This window comes from Engystomops pustulosus, chromosome 6, assembly GCF_040894005.1.
Source record: "Engystomops pustulosus chromosome 6, aEngPut4.maternal, whole genome shotgun sequence".
Classification (NCBI taxonomy): domain Eukaryota; kingdom Metazoa; phylum Chordata; class Amphibia; order Anura; family Leptodactylidae; genus Engystomops; species Engystomops pustulosus.
Window position 1 is genome coordinate 154,947,586 of NC_092416.1, and position 16,378 is coordinate 154,963,963.

Below are 16,378 nucleotides of genomic sequence, written 5' to 3' on the forward strand. Positions count from 1 at the left end.
TTGGGCAGTCTGAATTAGCAGGATTATATTATTATGTTTTTGGAGATATCACAGTTTACTTAGGGTATGTGTTTGTTATTAAATAGCTAAATACAGGCGGTCCCCTACTTAAGAACACCCGACTTACAGACGACCCCTAGTTACAAACGGACCTCTGGATATTGGTAATTTACTGTATTTTAGCCTTGGGCTACAATAAACAGCTATAACAGCTATTAAAGGCATATGTAATGAAGCTTTATTCCTAATTGTGGTTCTTATGAGAAAAAAATTTAAAATCCAATTGTCGCAGAGACAAAAAATGTTTTATCTGGAGTTACAATTATAAAATATACAGTTCTGACTTACATACAAATTCAACAAACCCACAGAACCCATCTTGTACGAACCCAGGGACTGCCTGTATCCCAACCCATTGTAAAATTTTACACCGTGTAAGATCACTATGGTCATACAGGAGGTTCAGTATGTTGGAATAGTTTTTTTCCTCATAGCTTAGGAATCTGCATTCTGTTACATATCTCTACATATGTTACTGGTTTAGCATTTTCTAACATTATTTAAGGAATGTTGTGAATCATTAGTTTCAGAGTTGCTTATTAAGCATAATGGGAATACAGTAATCTCTGGAGAAGATAGAAAAAACCCCAGTCCAAGAGGAAGAAGGAATCTGATCAAAGATCATCATAGATCAAACCACTCCACACATAGAACCAATTACCAATCATGGACACATCCAAGAACAATGTTTCCGGATATATGCAGTTAGATTTTTTCTATTGTCCTAAAACACAAATTCACAAAATCAACATCTAATGGATCTTAGGGTAATGTGTCCACCTTGGCAGTTACAGAAGAATTGCATGAGGTCATGATGGTATGCTATGTTATAGACGTGGCAAACTTAAAACATACAGTCGTTTTTCATGATGTGAAGATTCTTGTATATCCTCTAGCCACAAGTATGATTTCCTTTTGTGCAGATTGCAAAAGAGTCCTACAGATGAATCTGAAATGTCCAGAAGTTCTTTGACCTGCTCCGTACCAGAAGGACTTCCTTTTTTCTGCTGTCCAGGAAGCTGATCCAGAACCCTCATAGTAGTCAATGAAAGGCAGGATGGGTCAAGGGATTTCGGGGCTCTTTATTCTGCGGATTTCAAGAGTTCTAAGTTGTCAGAATCATACATGTATGTATTGTATTTGATACAACCCTATAAGTCCTATTCCAAAGGCTGTTTAATGACTGATTTATCTGTTATTGAATAGGCTTACCCAATAATAACTTTATCACGATACCCATAAAGCAGTGATGCCCAAGCTCAACCATTAATCTATTCACTTACATTGGACTTCACCAGCAGTTCCATACAGGTAAATAGAGTGGTGACCAAGCCCACACGCCATCATACCTTTCATGTGGAATTCTCTTGATCGATGGGGGTTCCAGCAGTCAGATCCAGTGTTTGGAGCTTTCTGTGCATAGAGAGAAAGCTGTCAATTGATGGTGTTTGGGGAGCACTGAGTCAGTGTATACTAAGTGCATGCGCCAAATATATTCCGAAAACTATATAATGTGACTATTTTGCCTAGTCATTAATACACCCCTTATATCTGTCAACCTTTACCTTTCGGTTAGGACTGTTACCTTTAGGCCAGAAATCAACTTTGCTTGTGTTATATGGCCAGGTCTTTCTTTGATCAACGTGAATGGGGTTTTATTGTAACTAAATGCAGTCTATGAGCCATTTTTGGATGAAATTCATTCACTTTCAGTTGGAGAGAATTTCATAAAAGGAAATACATTCCCATTAAAGTCATTGGGGTCCATAAAGGAAAACACTAGTGAAATACAGAATATCTAATTACAAGAACTCATTAGGGAGTTCACTTTTCAGTGAATGTTATTGACAGAACCAGGCTTCCTAAGTAACATCTGGATAGGTTTGGGAAATTGTCCTGCATAAGGCCAGAGGAGACAGCACTATTGGTTATTCCACTTATTTTTTTTACATTGGGGGTATATAAACCCCTCCTGCTAAGCAGTTATATCTAGAGGCTCTGGGCTGGTGATATATCAGGCGGACAGTGTGTGGTGGAGCAGTTTGATGCCATGGGAAAATTTACTAAAGGAAACCTACCACTACGGATCCATCAGGTATTAAGGTAGATCCGGTGGCAGTTTCCCCTAATCTATAGTAGGATAGCCCTTTTTAGGGCTAATGCTTTAGTCTCCAAAATATGTTAGAATTTTTAATGGCCCTTATATGCAAATTTACTAAAGAGGTACTGGAGTGTGGAGTAGCTGGAGCTGAGGCTACTCCAAACCACGCCCCAGTAGCCTCTGGCTGCGCAGTCTTGGCTCTGAATCCGGAGCTACTGGGCATATTCAGAACTCGGCTTTGCGGACAAGTGCATGCAGCTCCTCATAGCTGTGCGCTGAATATATATTGGTAGGCATAACATAAGAGGATACTGGGGCCTGGAGAGGCTACTGAGGCTACCGTCAAGAGGCTACTGGGGCTTCGGACCCAAGACCACGCAGCTGCCGGCTGCACGGACAAGTGTGCACAGCTCCTCATAGCTGTGCGCTGAATATATATTGGTAGGCACAACGTAAGAGGATACTGGGGCCTGGGGAGGGTACTGAGACTGCCGGGAAGAGGCTACTGGGACTTCGGAGCCGAGACCACACAGCCGCCAGCTGCATGGACAAGTGTGCACAGCTCCTAATAGCTGCGCGCTGAAGCTGAAATGGTAGGTGGGCCTCAGTAGCCTCAGCTTTGGCTACTCCATGCCACAGTAGCCTCTTTAGTAAATATGTATATTGGGGCCATTAAAAATTCTAAAAGATTCGGTGTTCCTAAAAAGGGCTATCCTACCATACATTAGAGGAACCTGCAACCGGATCTGCCTTATTAGGTAGATCCGTGGTGGTAGGTTTCCTTTAAGACTGACATTTTGAATTACCCTCTGTTGGTGCACTGTACACTGGATTTCCTAAGAGGCTCCGACTTTTTAGGAGAGGTCTCCATCAAGTAGACCAGGTTATAACTAGTATAGATTTTAGTTTTAGTCTCCGCTGGTTTTCCTTTGGAGATTATAGTAAATAAGGCAGACCGGGTTTTTCACGTCACTCATCTGCTCCCGTTAGCTTTTTTACATTCAGTTTACAGGTGGATATTGAGTATCTAGAGATACACCCATTCAGTAGATTCATACATTTCTCTAATTCATAAAGAATGTATCTATAAATTTATTTGTATATAGGGGATCGGATCTCTGGATGAAAAGAAATGTAACGTTATTATATTATTATAATGCAAACATATTTAGATAAAAAAAAAAAACAACATAGTAGACATTCCCTTTAATGTTGGGATAAGAAAAAGCAATCTGCTAGTACGCAGGTTTTCACTAAGTCTCTGTACTCGTTCCTGCCTCAGTAATCAAAAAAGTGAAAACCTCACTTGCATTTCTGCTTTCAAAGCGTTGCGATTTCCACTTCAAGAGCGTCCATGCTGTGTTAACTGGAACGAAGGGATTTCTAATGTAGAACTTGGATGCTGATCACAATTCTTTACGTTCATGAAAGGTTTTGATTTTATTTTGAAAGGAGTTAAAGGAATTGGTAGGCGGGGCGGTATTGATAAGAAAACGATTTCTCATTTGGTCATTCCATGAATTGATGTGGAAAAAAAACATGGGATATGAAAGGAAAATAAGATTTTGGAAATGATGAGGTCTACATAAAAAAAAATTCAAAGGGAAGCGGCACCTGTTAAAGGAGGTAAACTGTTGGAAAGATGGTAAAAAATCCTGTTTAAAGGGAGTCGACCACCTCCACCAAGCGTTAGAATTTGATTTTGAAGGCAATGGGGCAGATTTACTTACCCGGTCCATTCGCGATCCAGTGGCGCGTTCTCTGCGCTGGATTCGGGTCCGGTCGGGATTTATTAAGGCAGTTCCTCCGCCGTCCACCAGGTGGCGCTGCTGCGCTGAAAAGCATCGGAACGCGCTGGAGTTCACCCAGCCGGGCTGAGTGAAGGTAAGTGCAAGCTCCGCAACAGATTTGTTTTTAAAAATACGGCGGTTTTTCCGAATCCGTCGGGTTTTCATTCGGCCACGCCCCCCGATTTCCGTCGTGTGCATGCCAGCGCCGATGCGCCACAATCCGATCGCGTGCGCCAAAATCCCAGGGCAATTCAGAGGAAATCGGCGCAAATCGGAAATATTCGGGTAACACGTCGGGAAAACGCGAATCCAAGATTTCCCAGTTTATTCCGTATGCTAATAAGGCCGTTGGCGCCACCGGGGCACGTCCTAAGAACTCATAGCACTGCTATACACACCTGAAACACTTACCTCTTCTTCCAGTGTCGCCTCATGCTTCCCACAAGGCAAATCTCTCTCTTATTTGATGAAGAATCTAGAACTCGAGGCATGGATAGCAGTTCTCTGGGTGCTAAGGACAAGCCCTGGGTGCACCATCTGACTCATTAGCATATGGATTTAATTGGGAATTTCTCAGAAACTATATAATGGACAGAAATAACAATTAATTTTTTTTTAATATTATACAGCATATTGCCAGCATATTATAACACTTGGGGGAAATGGTAGACTTCCATTAAGAGGGTTTTCCATTTTGATGGATAATGAAAGTGGGAATGTAAGTCAGAGCTGCAAAAATCATACATTCTTTTCCTGACTTGAACCTTTTGTAATTATTCCATCTATTTGGTGAGATATATTTTATCAGCTATATTATGTATGAGTAACTCACCCACACACATGTATGGACAGAAGTATAAATCATCACATTGCTGGTAAACTCCTTTACTGGAGGGAAGTCTAAAAATGGAAATCTACCATTTGTTTTTATGCATTATGAACCCAATATACCTTGAAATTGCTGTAACTACACTGAGGCAGAGACATATAGGGGCAGATTTACTTACCCGGTCTGTTCGCGATCCAGCAGCGCGTTCTCTGCGGTGGATTCGGGTCCGGCCGGGCTTCACTAAGGTAGTTCCTCCGCCCGTCCACCAGGTGGCGCTGCTGCGCTGAAGTTCCCCGAAGGCGCGCTGGAATGCCCTGAAATTCACCGGCCTATACCTGGTGAAGGTAAGTGTAATTTTCGCAACACATTTTTTTTCTTAAATGCGGCGGTTTTTCCGAATCCGTCGGGTTTTAGTTCGGCCGCGCCCCCCGATTTCCGTCGCATGCATGCCAGCGCCGATGCGCCACAATCCGATCGCGTGCGCCAAAATCCCGGGGCAATTCAGGTACAATCGGCGCAAATCAGAAATATTCTGGTAACACGTCGGGAAAACGCGAATCGGGCCCTTAGTAAATGACCCCCATATTGTTTAATCCCCGATTCAAATGGTTTTGCTCAAAAAACAATTATAAAATTTGGAAAGCTGGGTGCCGACATAAACAAATTACACACAGAGCTTTCTGAACTGTCCAGACAGGACTTATCAACCTGAGCTGGATGACACATTCACAACAGCTGGGGGATGGTGCAGCGATTGATTACTTCTGCCTGTCAGGGACAACACGGTGATTACATAATTCTCTGAAGTAGTGCATAATTAGGGTAAGGGGAGAAGCGCTGGGGAAACCATAGGAACGACAGAGCCACATTATCATAATTTTATAATAGTTTTTTCATCAAAACCACTCAATTCAGGGATTAAACAAGATATGATCCTGTATCAGTGTAGCTACAGCATTATAAAGGTATGTTTGCTTCATAATGCATCAAATGGCAGATTTCCTTTAACATCTCTAAGAAATTCAAGCCATGTAGGTTCTGCAGGTATAGATATTTATCCGTACATATCCATACATATACACTGCCACCACCGCTCGCTATACAGACTAAGGCTATATTCACACTGCCGTTGCCCGCCCGTACCGTACCGTAGCGGGCAACGGCAGTGTACGGGGAGAGGAGGAGGAGGTGAGCGCAGCTCACCCCCGCCCCTCTCCATAGCAACCTATGGCGCACGGCGCCGTATTACGGGAAAAGATAGGACAGGTCCTATCTTTTTCCCGGGTACGGAACGGTACGGTGCCGCACGTGTGCTGCACCGTACCGCTCCCGTAGGGCGCCGTGCGCCCATAGAAGTGTATGGGGGACGTATATCGGCCGTATATACGTCGGCCGTATATACGTCCCCCATACGTTAGTGTGAATGTAGCCTTAGGGCTATTACATTACTAAACAACAGAATATAAAAATGATTAACAAAATTCTGTAAAATATATCCTCACATTATTAAGAAACATTAAAATATGATATATGATACAATCCTTAAGGTAATCAACCAAACTTGACAATTCCTTTACCCTCTTCCTGAAGCACAATGTACGACATACAAGCTCTATTATCCATTGTCAGTTTTTATCCCCTTAGATTTGGTGGTCAGTATTGACTATGACATCTAATGGATTCCAAAAAGTGTAAGTGGCCTCATCATCCCTTTGTGCTACTATCACAGGGTGTCAATGAGTTGTCATAGAAGCTGAGGGCCTGATGAAGGCAACTTTACCTGAACCCACCATATGTCCTTCAATAGATAAGTGCATCATATCTGAGATTAAATAAATTAAAAAATCTATAAAATAAAACTAAGATTTTCTCCATCAAATAAAAGAAATCATAGAAAAGTCTCAAGAATACAAGAATGTAAGTCACTCCCACAAACAAAGACTTCTCAAAGAGGTTGGCCAACTTTAGGAAAATTTAACAGGGGTAAGTGGTCGACCCATATAGGTCACTATGTCATATTTAACCTGTTAAACCTTACCAGAAGCCGCAGGGAGGGCCGGGTGCCGGCCAGCAGCATTCAGGATTCCTGTTACATTCTGTTTCCTGTTGGATTCCAGTGGTTGGAGGGGGCTATACAATTATTGCTATCTGCATGGTAAACCATATCATATATATCCAGTTAAACCTTCCTTGGACCTGCCTGGTGACTCTGAGAGCGGCAGGTCATGTGACCATCAGCCTGCAGATTTTGGGACTTCCTGTCCCGTCTCTTATGGCTTCCAGCAGATGATGGAGCTGTGTAGTCATTATTGTCGGCGTACCCTTCTGTCATAACCTCTACCCTATGACATCTGCACACCCTTCCATCCATTCTTAGGGCAGTAGTTTTGAGAGAGGGGCGTACAGACAGTAATGACTCCACAGTCCCCTCTGTCCCCCAGAAGCCAGCAGGACACAAGACGTCACTGGAAGTCACGAAATCTGCAGGCCAATGGGATCAGGTGACCCGATGCACTCGGGGCTTCCAGGTGGCTTTCCAAAAGGTTTAATAGGGTAAGTATAATACAACTGACCCTATTTGGGTCATCTTCTTAGTCTGTTAAACTTTCCTTCAAGGTGACTAACCCCTTTAACTAGCTTGATTGTTAAAACTTTTATAAGATATTTATGCCATTTGGTAATGGCCCAAAATCATTATATTAAAAAAAATGTCAGAATTTGGGTTAATAAAATTGAGTCAGAAAGCTCTAGGCAAATAGGCACAAAACCATAACTCTTTTAGTAAAATCTATAACCAGGATACTGAATTGACAGCAAAAACTGAAAAATAATCCGTGAGGTTAGGATATTGTATGGTATGACAATGGGGGTAATTTACTAAGGGCCCGATTCACGTTTTCCCGACGTGTTACCCGAATATTTCCGATTTGCGCCGATTGTACCTGAATTGCCCCGGGATTTTGGCGCACACGATCGGATTGTGGCGCATCGGCACCGGCATGCACGCGACGGAAATTGGGGGGCGTGGCCGAACGAAAACCTGACGGATTCGGAAAAACCGCCGCCTTTAAAAAAGGAAATTGTGTCACGGAGCTTGCACTCCCCTTCATCCAGGATAGGATCGTGAACTTCAGTGCATATCAGGGAACTTCAGCGCAGCAGCGCCACCTGGTGGACGTTGGAGGAACTGCCTTGATGAATCCCAGCCGGACCCGAATCCAGCACAGAGAACGCGCCGCTGGATCGCGAACAGACCGGGTAAGTAAATCTGCCCCACTGTATTGTTTTCTGTTTACGCTAAGTTGGGGGAAATGTAAACTATTACATGTGTGTCCTTTTCAGTCCATTATAATATCCTGTTCTGAAAAGGACAAACATGTTTTTACAATTAGTAAGTGACCCCAGACCGTTCAATATTTTCCTAATAAACACCCTTTGGCAGAGAAAAAAAAACATCCTCATGGTTTATTTCTTAAGATTATATCAATTGCCAACAAAAATTATTTTAAACAACTGTCTGAAACCAATTCAATCAAATTCTTGTCCAAGATAAATGCTTGGCAACGGGGACGTAACTAGAAATATTTAGGACCTCCGGCCAAAATGTGATAATGATCTCGGAGCTGCAAACACCACTTAGAAGTCATAGTTGCTATTAGGAAATAGGAACTTGTTGCGTGACTAATATGTGATTCTAATATATGAGTTTAATCATGGCCATTGAGATAATCATTGTTAGAAAAATATATGGAAAGGCTGGGACGTCAAGTGGAGTAGTGAAACCCCACTGAGATTTGTAATTGCACTGATTATGGGACACTATGGTCATGTGACTGCTATAGCTAATCAAATCTTGGGTTTCATAGCACTAGATTACTTAATTTTGTGAAAGGTAAAATAAAACTCATAAAAAGCCAATTTGACTACTGTATATTCATGTGAATGTGCCGATATGGGGCTCATTTATCTCACTGACCCATTCACTTCAAAGGGTAAATCAGGTCTCAGAGGTTTGGAGATTGAAGAACAACGTTTGTTGATCAGAAGAATAAAATCTTATTTGTTTCTATCTTGTTTCTCCGATCCAGCAGTGGTAATCCGTTCACTACAACTTCCTGTCTCTTCCTGCCAATCCGAGAGTGATGACTTCCTACGCGTGTCATTGGACAACTCCAATCATTTACCACAGTGATGAATGAACAAAATTTGACTGACTGGTCTCACCAGTCATGTGCCAGCAGGAAACACATTTTAGCTGGCCACAAACATTAGACGACGGTCAACCAAATCTGCATTACATCAACTGTTATCTTGCCTTGTTCTCACGTACATTCATGTTCAGCTTGACCAATGCAAATTTCTTTTGAATGGAGAGGGGGGAACATATCTGCTGTACCAACCTCTAGTAGTGGCCTGTCTTTCAGAGAACAATCTTAAAAAAATTTGAACACAATAATTAACAAATTTGCCTTTGAGGGATACTTAGGAGGATCTCATATTTATAAAATGATTGTCCAATGGTGACAAAATGAGCTGGTTTGCCCAACAATGATCTAAAATCTGCCATAACAACCTCCTGAGGCAGAGAGTTCCATAGTCTCACTGCTCTTACAGTAAAAAATCCACGTCTATGGTGATGGTAGAAACGCCTTCCCTTTAGACATAGAGGATGCCCCCTGTCTATAGTGATGGCAGAAGCAATCTCTTCTAAACGTAGAGAATGCCCCCAGTCTATGGTGATGGTAGAACCTCCTCTCCTCTAGGTGTAGAGGATGCCCCCAGTTTGTGTTGATGGAAGAACTAATCGCCTCTAGATGTAGAGGATGCCCCCTGTCTATGGTGATGGCAGAAGCAATCTCCTCTAGATGTAGAGAATGCCCCCAGTCTATGGCGATGGTAGAACCAATCTTCTATAGATGTAGAGGACGCCCCCTGTCTATGGCGATGGTAGAACTGTTTCCCTTTTAGACGTAGAGGATGCCTCCTGTCTATGGTGATAGTAGAACCGCCTCTACACTAGGTGTAGAGGATGCCCCCTGTCTATGGTAATTGTACCATCACTGATCCTATAGGCGTAGAAGATGCCCCTGTCTATGGTGATGGCAGAACCTTCTCTTCTCTATGCATAGAGGATACCCCCTGTCTATGGTGATGGCAGAACCATCTCTCCTCTTTGTGTAGAAGATGCACCCTGTCTATAGTGAAGGTAGAACCACCTCTCCTCTAGGTGTAGAGGAAACACCCTGTCTATGGTGATGGTAGAACCGTCTCCCCTTTAGACATAGAAGATGCCCGCTGTCTATGGTGATGGCAGAAGCAATGTCCTCTGGGCATAGAGGATGCCCCCTGTCTATGGTGTTGACAGAACAAATCTCCTCTAGATGTAGAGGATACCCCCTGTATATGGTGATGGCAGAACCAACTCTCCTCCAGAAGTAGAGGATGCCCCTTTTTATAGTGGTACAACGTCCTCTCCTCTAGGTCTAGAGGATTCCCCCTGTCTATAGTGAAGGTAGAACCACCTCTCCTCCAGTTGTAGAGGATGCCCCCTGTCTATAGTGAAGGTAGAACAGCCTCTCCTCTAGGTGTAGAGGATGCCCCCTGTCTATGCTGATGGCAGAACCTCCTCTCCTCTAGGTGTAGAGGATGCCCCCTGTCTATGGTGATGGTAGAACCTCCTCTCCTTTAGGTGTAGAGGATGCCCCCTGTCTATGGTGATGGTATAACCTCCTCTCCTCTAGGTGTAGAGGATGCCCCCTGTCTATGGTGATCATAGAACATCCTCTCCTCTAGGCGTAGAGGATGCCCCTTGTCTATAGTGAAGGTAGAACAGCTTCTCCTCTAGGTGTAGAGGATGTCCCTTGTCTATGGTGATGGTAGAACCTCCTCTCCTCTAGATGTAGAGGATGCCCGTTGTCTATAGTGAAGGTAGAACAGCTTCTCCTCTAGGTGTAGAGGATGTCCCTTGTCTATGGTGATGGTAGAACCTCCTCTTCTCTAGGTGTAGAGGATGCCCCCTGTCTATAGTGATGGTAGAACCACCTCTCCTCTAGGTGTAGAGGATGCCCCCTGTCTATGGTGATGATAGAACCTCATCTCCTCTAGATGTAGAGGATGGCCCCTGTCTATGGTGATGGTAGAACCGCCTCTCCTCTAGGTGTAGAGGATGCCCCCTGTCTATGGTGATGATAGAACCGCCTCTCCTCTAGGTGTAAAGGATGTTCCTTGTCTATGGTGATGGTAGATCCTCCTCTCCTCTAGGTGTAGAGGATGCCTCCTGTCTATGGTGATGGTAGAACCGCCTCTCCTCTAGGTGTAGAGGATGTCCCTTGTCTATGGTGATGGTAGATCCTCCTCTCCTCTAGTTGTAGAGGATGCCCCATGTCTATAGTGATGGTAGAACCATCTCTCCTCTAGGTGTAGAGGATGCCTCCTGTCTATGGTGATGGTAGAACCGCCTCTCCTCTAGGTGTAGAGGATGCCCCCTGTCTATGGTGATGCTATAACTCCCTCTCCTCTAGGTGTAGAGGATGTCCCCTGTCTATGGTGATGGTAGAACCATCTCTCCTCTAGGTGTAGAGGATGCCCCTTGTCTATGGTGATGGTAGATCCTCCTCTCCTCTAGGTGTAGAGGATGCCTCCTGTCTATGGTGATGGTAGAACCACCTCTCCTCTAGGTGTAGAGGATGCCTCCTGTCTATGGTGATGGTAAAATCACCTCTCCTCTAGGTGTAGAGGATGCCCCCTGTCTATGGTGATGGTAGAACTTCCTCTCCTCTAGGTGTAGAGGATGTCCCCTGTCTATGGTGATGGTAAAATCACCTCTCCTCTAGGTGTAGAGGATGCCCCTGTCTATGGTGATGGTAGAACCGCCTCTCCTCTAGGTGTAGAGGATGTCCCTTGTCTATGGTGATGGTAGAACCGCCTCTCCTCTAGGTGTGGAGGATGTCTCCTGTCTATGGTGATGGTAGAACCACCTCTCCTCTAGGTGTAGAGCAGTGATGGCGGACCTTTTATGTATCGAGTGCCGAAACTACAAGCCAAAGCCACTTATTTTTCACAACGGGCCAAATGTCAATTTAAAGTAATAGGTTTCAAACGTATTGACCCCCTGAGGACACTAATACAGGAGAAAGAAGGAGAAATTCATATTATTATTGTAGTTTCCCTCTAAAGTCCCCTTAACAGGATGAATCACAGGTACAGAGAAAGGGCTACAATGATAATCAAGCTCAGTCCACACCTACTTGATTCAGGTCTTGAGTCCTGAATGGAGACCTTTGTTCTGGGTGATGGCCTTGGTGCCCAAAGAGAGGACTCTGAGTGCCACCTCTGGCACCCGTGCCATAGGTTCGCCACCACTGGTGTAGAGGATACCCCCTGTCTATGGTGATGGTAGAACCCCCTCTCCTCTAGGTGTAGAGGATACCCACTGTCTATGGTGATGGTATGACTGCCTCTCCTCTAGGTGTAGAGGATGCCCCCTGTCTATGGTGATGATAGAACCCCCTCTCCTCTAGGTGTAGAGGATACCCACTGTCTATGGTCATGGTAGAACCTCCTCTCCTCTAGGTGTAGAGGATGTCCCCTGTCTATGGTGATGGTAGAACCTCCTCTCCTCTAGGTGTAGAGGATGCCTCCTGTCTATGGCGATGGTAGAACCACCTCTCCTCTAGGTGTAGAGGATGCCCCTTGTCTATGGTGATGGTAGATCCTCCTCTCCTCTAGGTGTAGAGGAGGCCCCCTGTCTATGGTGATGATAGAACCTCCTCTCCTCTAGGTGTAGAGGATGCCCCCTGTCTATGGTGATGGTAGAACCTCCTCTTCTCTAGTTGTAGAGGATGCCCCCTGTCTATGGTGATGGTAGTACCTCCTCTCCTCCAGGTGTATAGGATGTCCCTTGTCTATAGTCATGGTAGATCCTCCTCTCCTCTAGGTGTAGAGGATGCCTCCTGTCTATGTTGATGGTAAAATCGCCGCTCCTCTAGGTGTAGAGGATGCTCCCTTCTCCTGGCCACAGGCCTAAGTATAAAAAGATCTTTGGAGAGATCCTCGTACTGCCTGTTCAGATATTTGTACATTTTAATTAAGGTTTCCCCTTAGCCGCTTTTTTTCTAAACTAAATAACCCCAACTTCAGTAATCTATTTCATGTATTATAATCCCCCATCGCCCTAATAATCTTGGTTGCTTTCTGCCCTGATTTTAGTTCAACTTTGTCCTTTATATACACTGGTATCCAAAACTGTACACAATATCATCTATTGTGCATGGGACCTCCCAACTCTCTGCAGATGTTAAGAAGGATAGGGATCGGCCATGTTGGAATTTAACTGCCTGATCCTTTTGTTCCTTGTAGATAAGCCACTATCAGGCTGCGTCTCTTTCCATTAAAGGGATTTTCCAGTTATAATTTGAATCAGGAAAAAGTTGACAAATTGTCCTTTTCATCTATCCAAAAAAGTCAAGAAAAGTCTAGCCACAAGTCTGGTGCGCTCCCTTGATGCATATTAGTTACAGCTTTTGTTTTTTGGATGCAGAATGTTCTCAGATGGAGAGTTTACAACAACACAGTACTGACCTGTCATATCAATCACATCAGGTGAAAAAGGTCCTTCCTACTTGACAGTCACACACTGGGCTGCTCAATTTCAGACAGGACATTTCAGCACTGAAGCAGAAGATCAATCCAAAAAGTCTATTTGTGATCACTGTGCATAAAATATACATTGTGCCCCCGGCATGGCAGGAAATCTCAGCCAAAAGGGTGGAGGGGGCAGTGCAGACATCCTGGGGCAAATGACTGCAAACATCTATTACCATTACATTGCAGATATTATATCTTGCTGATCAATGGGATTCCAAACCCTGTAACCCCCACCCCCCAATAATATGAATAAGGGTTGTGTCTTTTTGCTGTTGATACCTGCATATAATAAAAGCTGATAACCTGGTCCTAATAAAAGAAACACCCTAATAGCTTCAAAATTACATAAAAAGAAATGTACAGCTAAAGGGAACCTGTCACCATATTTTACCACAATAAACTACTAGCCCCCTCAGGTAGAGTATGAAATGACCTATATAGAATCCATCTTTTATGTAAAATATTCCCCATTTATATATATATTAAAAAAAATATCCTCCAAAGTCATGTGAAGACGAGCAGAGAAGTGTCAAGTGTAGCCTGAGATGAGTCACTCTTAGAAGCTGGAGACAAGAGTCACTACAGACTCCCTAACTTCAATCTGATTTTGGTGCCATATTAAAGATATGAATCTCATCTTTCAGATCACATCAGGCTTGTGGTTCTATGAGTTACAGAACCAGAGCAACAGATAAAGGCCACAACTGGATTTCTTATCCAGAAATCCTTATCCTTAGCTCACATTTCCTACTATTTCTATATTTGCCTGTATCTCCAATTCTGTTCTGTCTACAGAACCACAAACTTAAAGTGATCTGAAGGATGAGATTCTTATTTTAATATGACTTCATATACGACACAATCTAAAATAGAAAATAGGGGCTTCTGAAGTGACATTTCCTCTCCAGCTTTTGAAAGTGACTCATCTCAGGCAACAAATGACTCTTTTCAGACTCTTTTTCACATGACTTTGAAGGACATTTTTTCACAGGTAAAAGGGAGAGATTTCCCATAAAAGAGCAAATACCTGAAAGGATATTTCATAACCTACCTGAGCGGGCATGTAGTTTAGTTGGGACAAGCTGGTGACAGGTTCTAATTTAGGACCCTTAGGCCTAATAGTTATTACCTGAGGAGGATTTGGACTCTGTCTATGCATTGTATGGACTTTTGATTTAATTGAAAAGGTGTAATGCTTTATTTGCCCTGCGGGGGTGCTGCAGTGAGATGGAACACTCATTGTTGGATTCCTCCATTGAATGTAGTTGATTCCTTTGATCATTTCATCAGAAGGGGATCATTCAAAATGTGATATTATAGCCTGGAAGATAATTTTCACTGTATTGACGCATTAAAGTGATTCAACATCTGCCCCATTTATCCAGACTCATTTAAAGCACGCGTTGAGATATGACACTTTCCTCCATTGTGGATGCCCTGTAGTCTGAGCTCCTGCTCCACCTATTATTTCTGGGATCTAAAGATGTTAGATCAGCAGAGTTAGTCGAATGTGTTGCCCTCTAGGGAGACTGAATCATTTGTCTGTGCCAAACCTGTGGCTCATTGTCTTCTTAACAAAGCCAAAAACTTATCAGCATCATTCATATTTTCCATGATTCCCTCTGGGGTAGGACCTCCGCCTTTTTCCAGGCTCCATGGTAGACACGCACACTGTTATTGCCCTATGAAGGGCTGATGACCCGAGATGAACAAAATGGAATAACAGAATTGGGGGTATAATATGGGGGCCGAATAGGGGCGGGTTCTTCTTCTTCTTCGCTTTTGTATTCTAAACTTGTACATTTACTAGAGATTATCCAAACTGATTCTTGCTTGTGTAAATGGGTTGTCTAGATGTAGTGTAGATGTCTTGTGTCATTTACCTGACACTATTAACCCTTATAGGATGTTGTCAGCATTCGCCACTTTAGCCCAACACCTCAGTGTACGTCAGACTCTATCACAATAGCTCAAGAACATATCAACATATCGGTGTCACCATGGTGTCCCCACTGTCTGATGACATTCAGTTTGCTCAATTCTTCCATCCATGGATATTTTGGCCAGGGAAAGCAATAACAATGTAGTAATACAGTCATGTTCTGAAGGTGTCCATACCTGATGTAATGGGTCAGTGTCTGTTCATGGATTTTTTTGGACTAAACATGGACAGACATCACTGATTTTAGTGAACAAGGCCTGAAGCTTAGATGTACAACTAGTCAGGATTAGTGTTTTCCATTTACGCTACATTCACATTGGGGCACATTTACTTATCCTGTCCGCGTCGTTCACCGAAAGTGCATTGTCTGATGATAATGCACTGTGCCAATTCACTAAGATTGTTCGCCCGATATCCTACTTGTGTCGCTTCCCTGCTCAGGTCCAACAGAGTTCACCTTCTTCTTCCTGGTGCGTGTACAGTAAGTGTAGCTGCGCCAAAATTTGATCGCATGCGACATTAAATACCTGTCAAAGCCGTCAAAACCAGAAAATATTGGATAATCCGAGGAAAGTGACGCTGCGGACTCTTAGTAAGTAAGCCCCATTGTGTTTTTTTTTTTCATTTGAGCATATTCAAGCATATACCCCATATTTCCTTGTGTCCCTCTAACAATCTTTAGTCTGAACCATACAGAAGGTGAAAGCATTTTGTTAGTTTGCTGTGTGAAAGCCATGCTCATAGAGTTTTTAAGCCAACAACCTAAGGCCGGCGGCACACGTGGCGTTTTGAACTGGTTTTTGGGCCGTTTTTAAGCAGTCCGTTAAAACTGGTCAAAAATGGATGCGTTTTGTTAACGCTGTAACACATTTCCTTTTGTGGAACATTAGGTCCCCAAAACACCTACTGTTCTGTTTTTATTTTTTTTAAGATGATATTAGTGTTTCAAGGTGAAAAATCAGGTGGTCTATTCCAGTGATTTTCAACCTTTTTTGAGCCGCGGCACACTT

At 43.4% G+C, this 16,378-nt stretch overlaps 1 long non-coding RNA gene across 1 annotated transcript; it reads right to left on the reverse strand.

The window, feature by feature from the left end:
• Window positions 1-316: 316 nt before the first annotated feature.
• LOC140066140 (uncharacterized) lies at window positions 317-7,199 on the reverse strand. The gene is made up of 3 exons (XR_011848129.1): window positions 6,819-7,199; window positions 1,410-1,473; window positions 317-1,147 (listed from the first exon to the last, which is right to left on the reverse strand). It is a non-coding gene; the product is annotated as an uncharacterized lncRNA (long non-coding RNA).
• Between the last annotated feature and the right edge of the window lie 9,179 nt (window positions 7,200-16,378).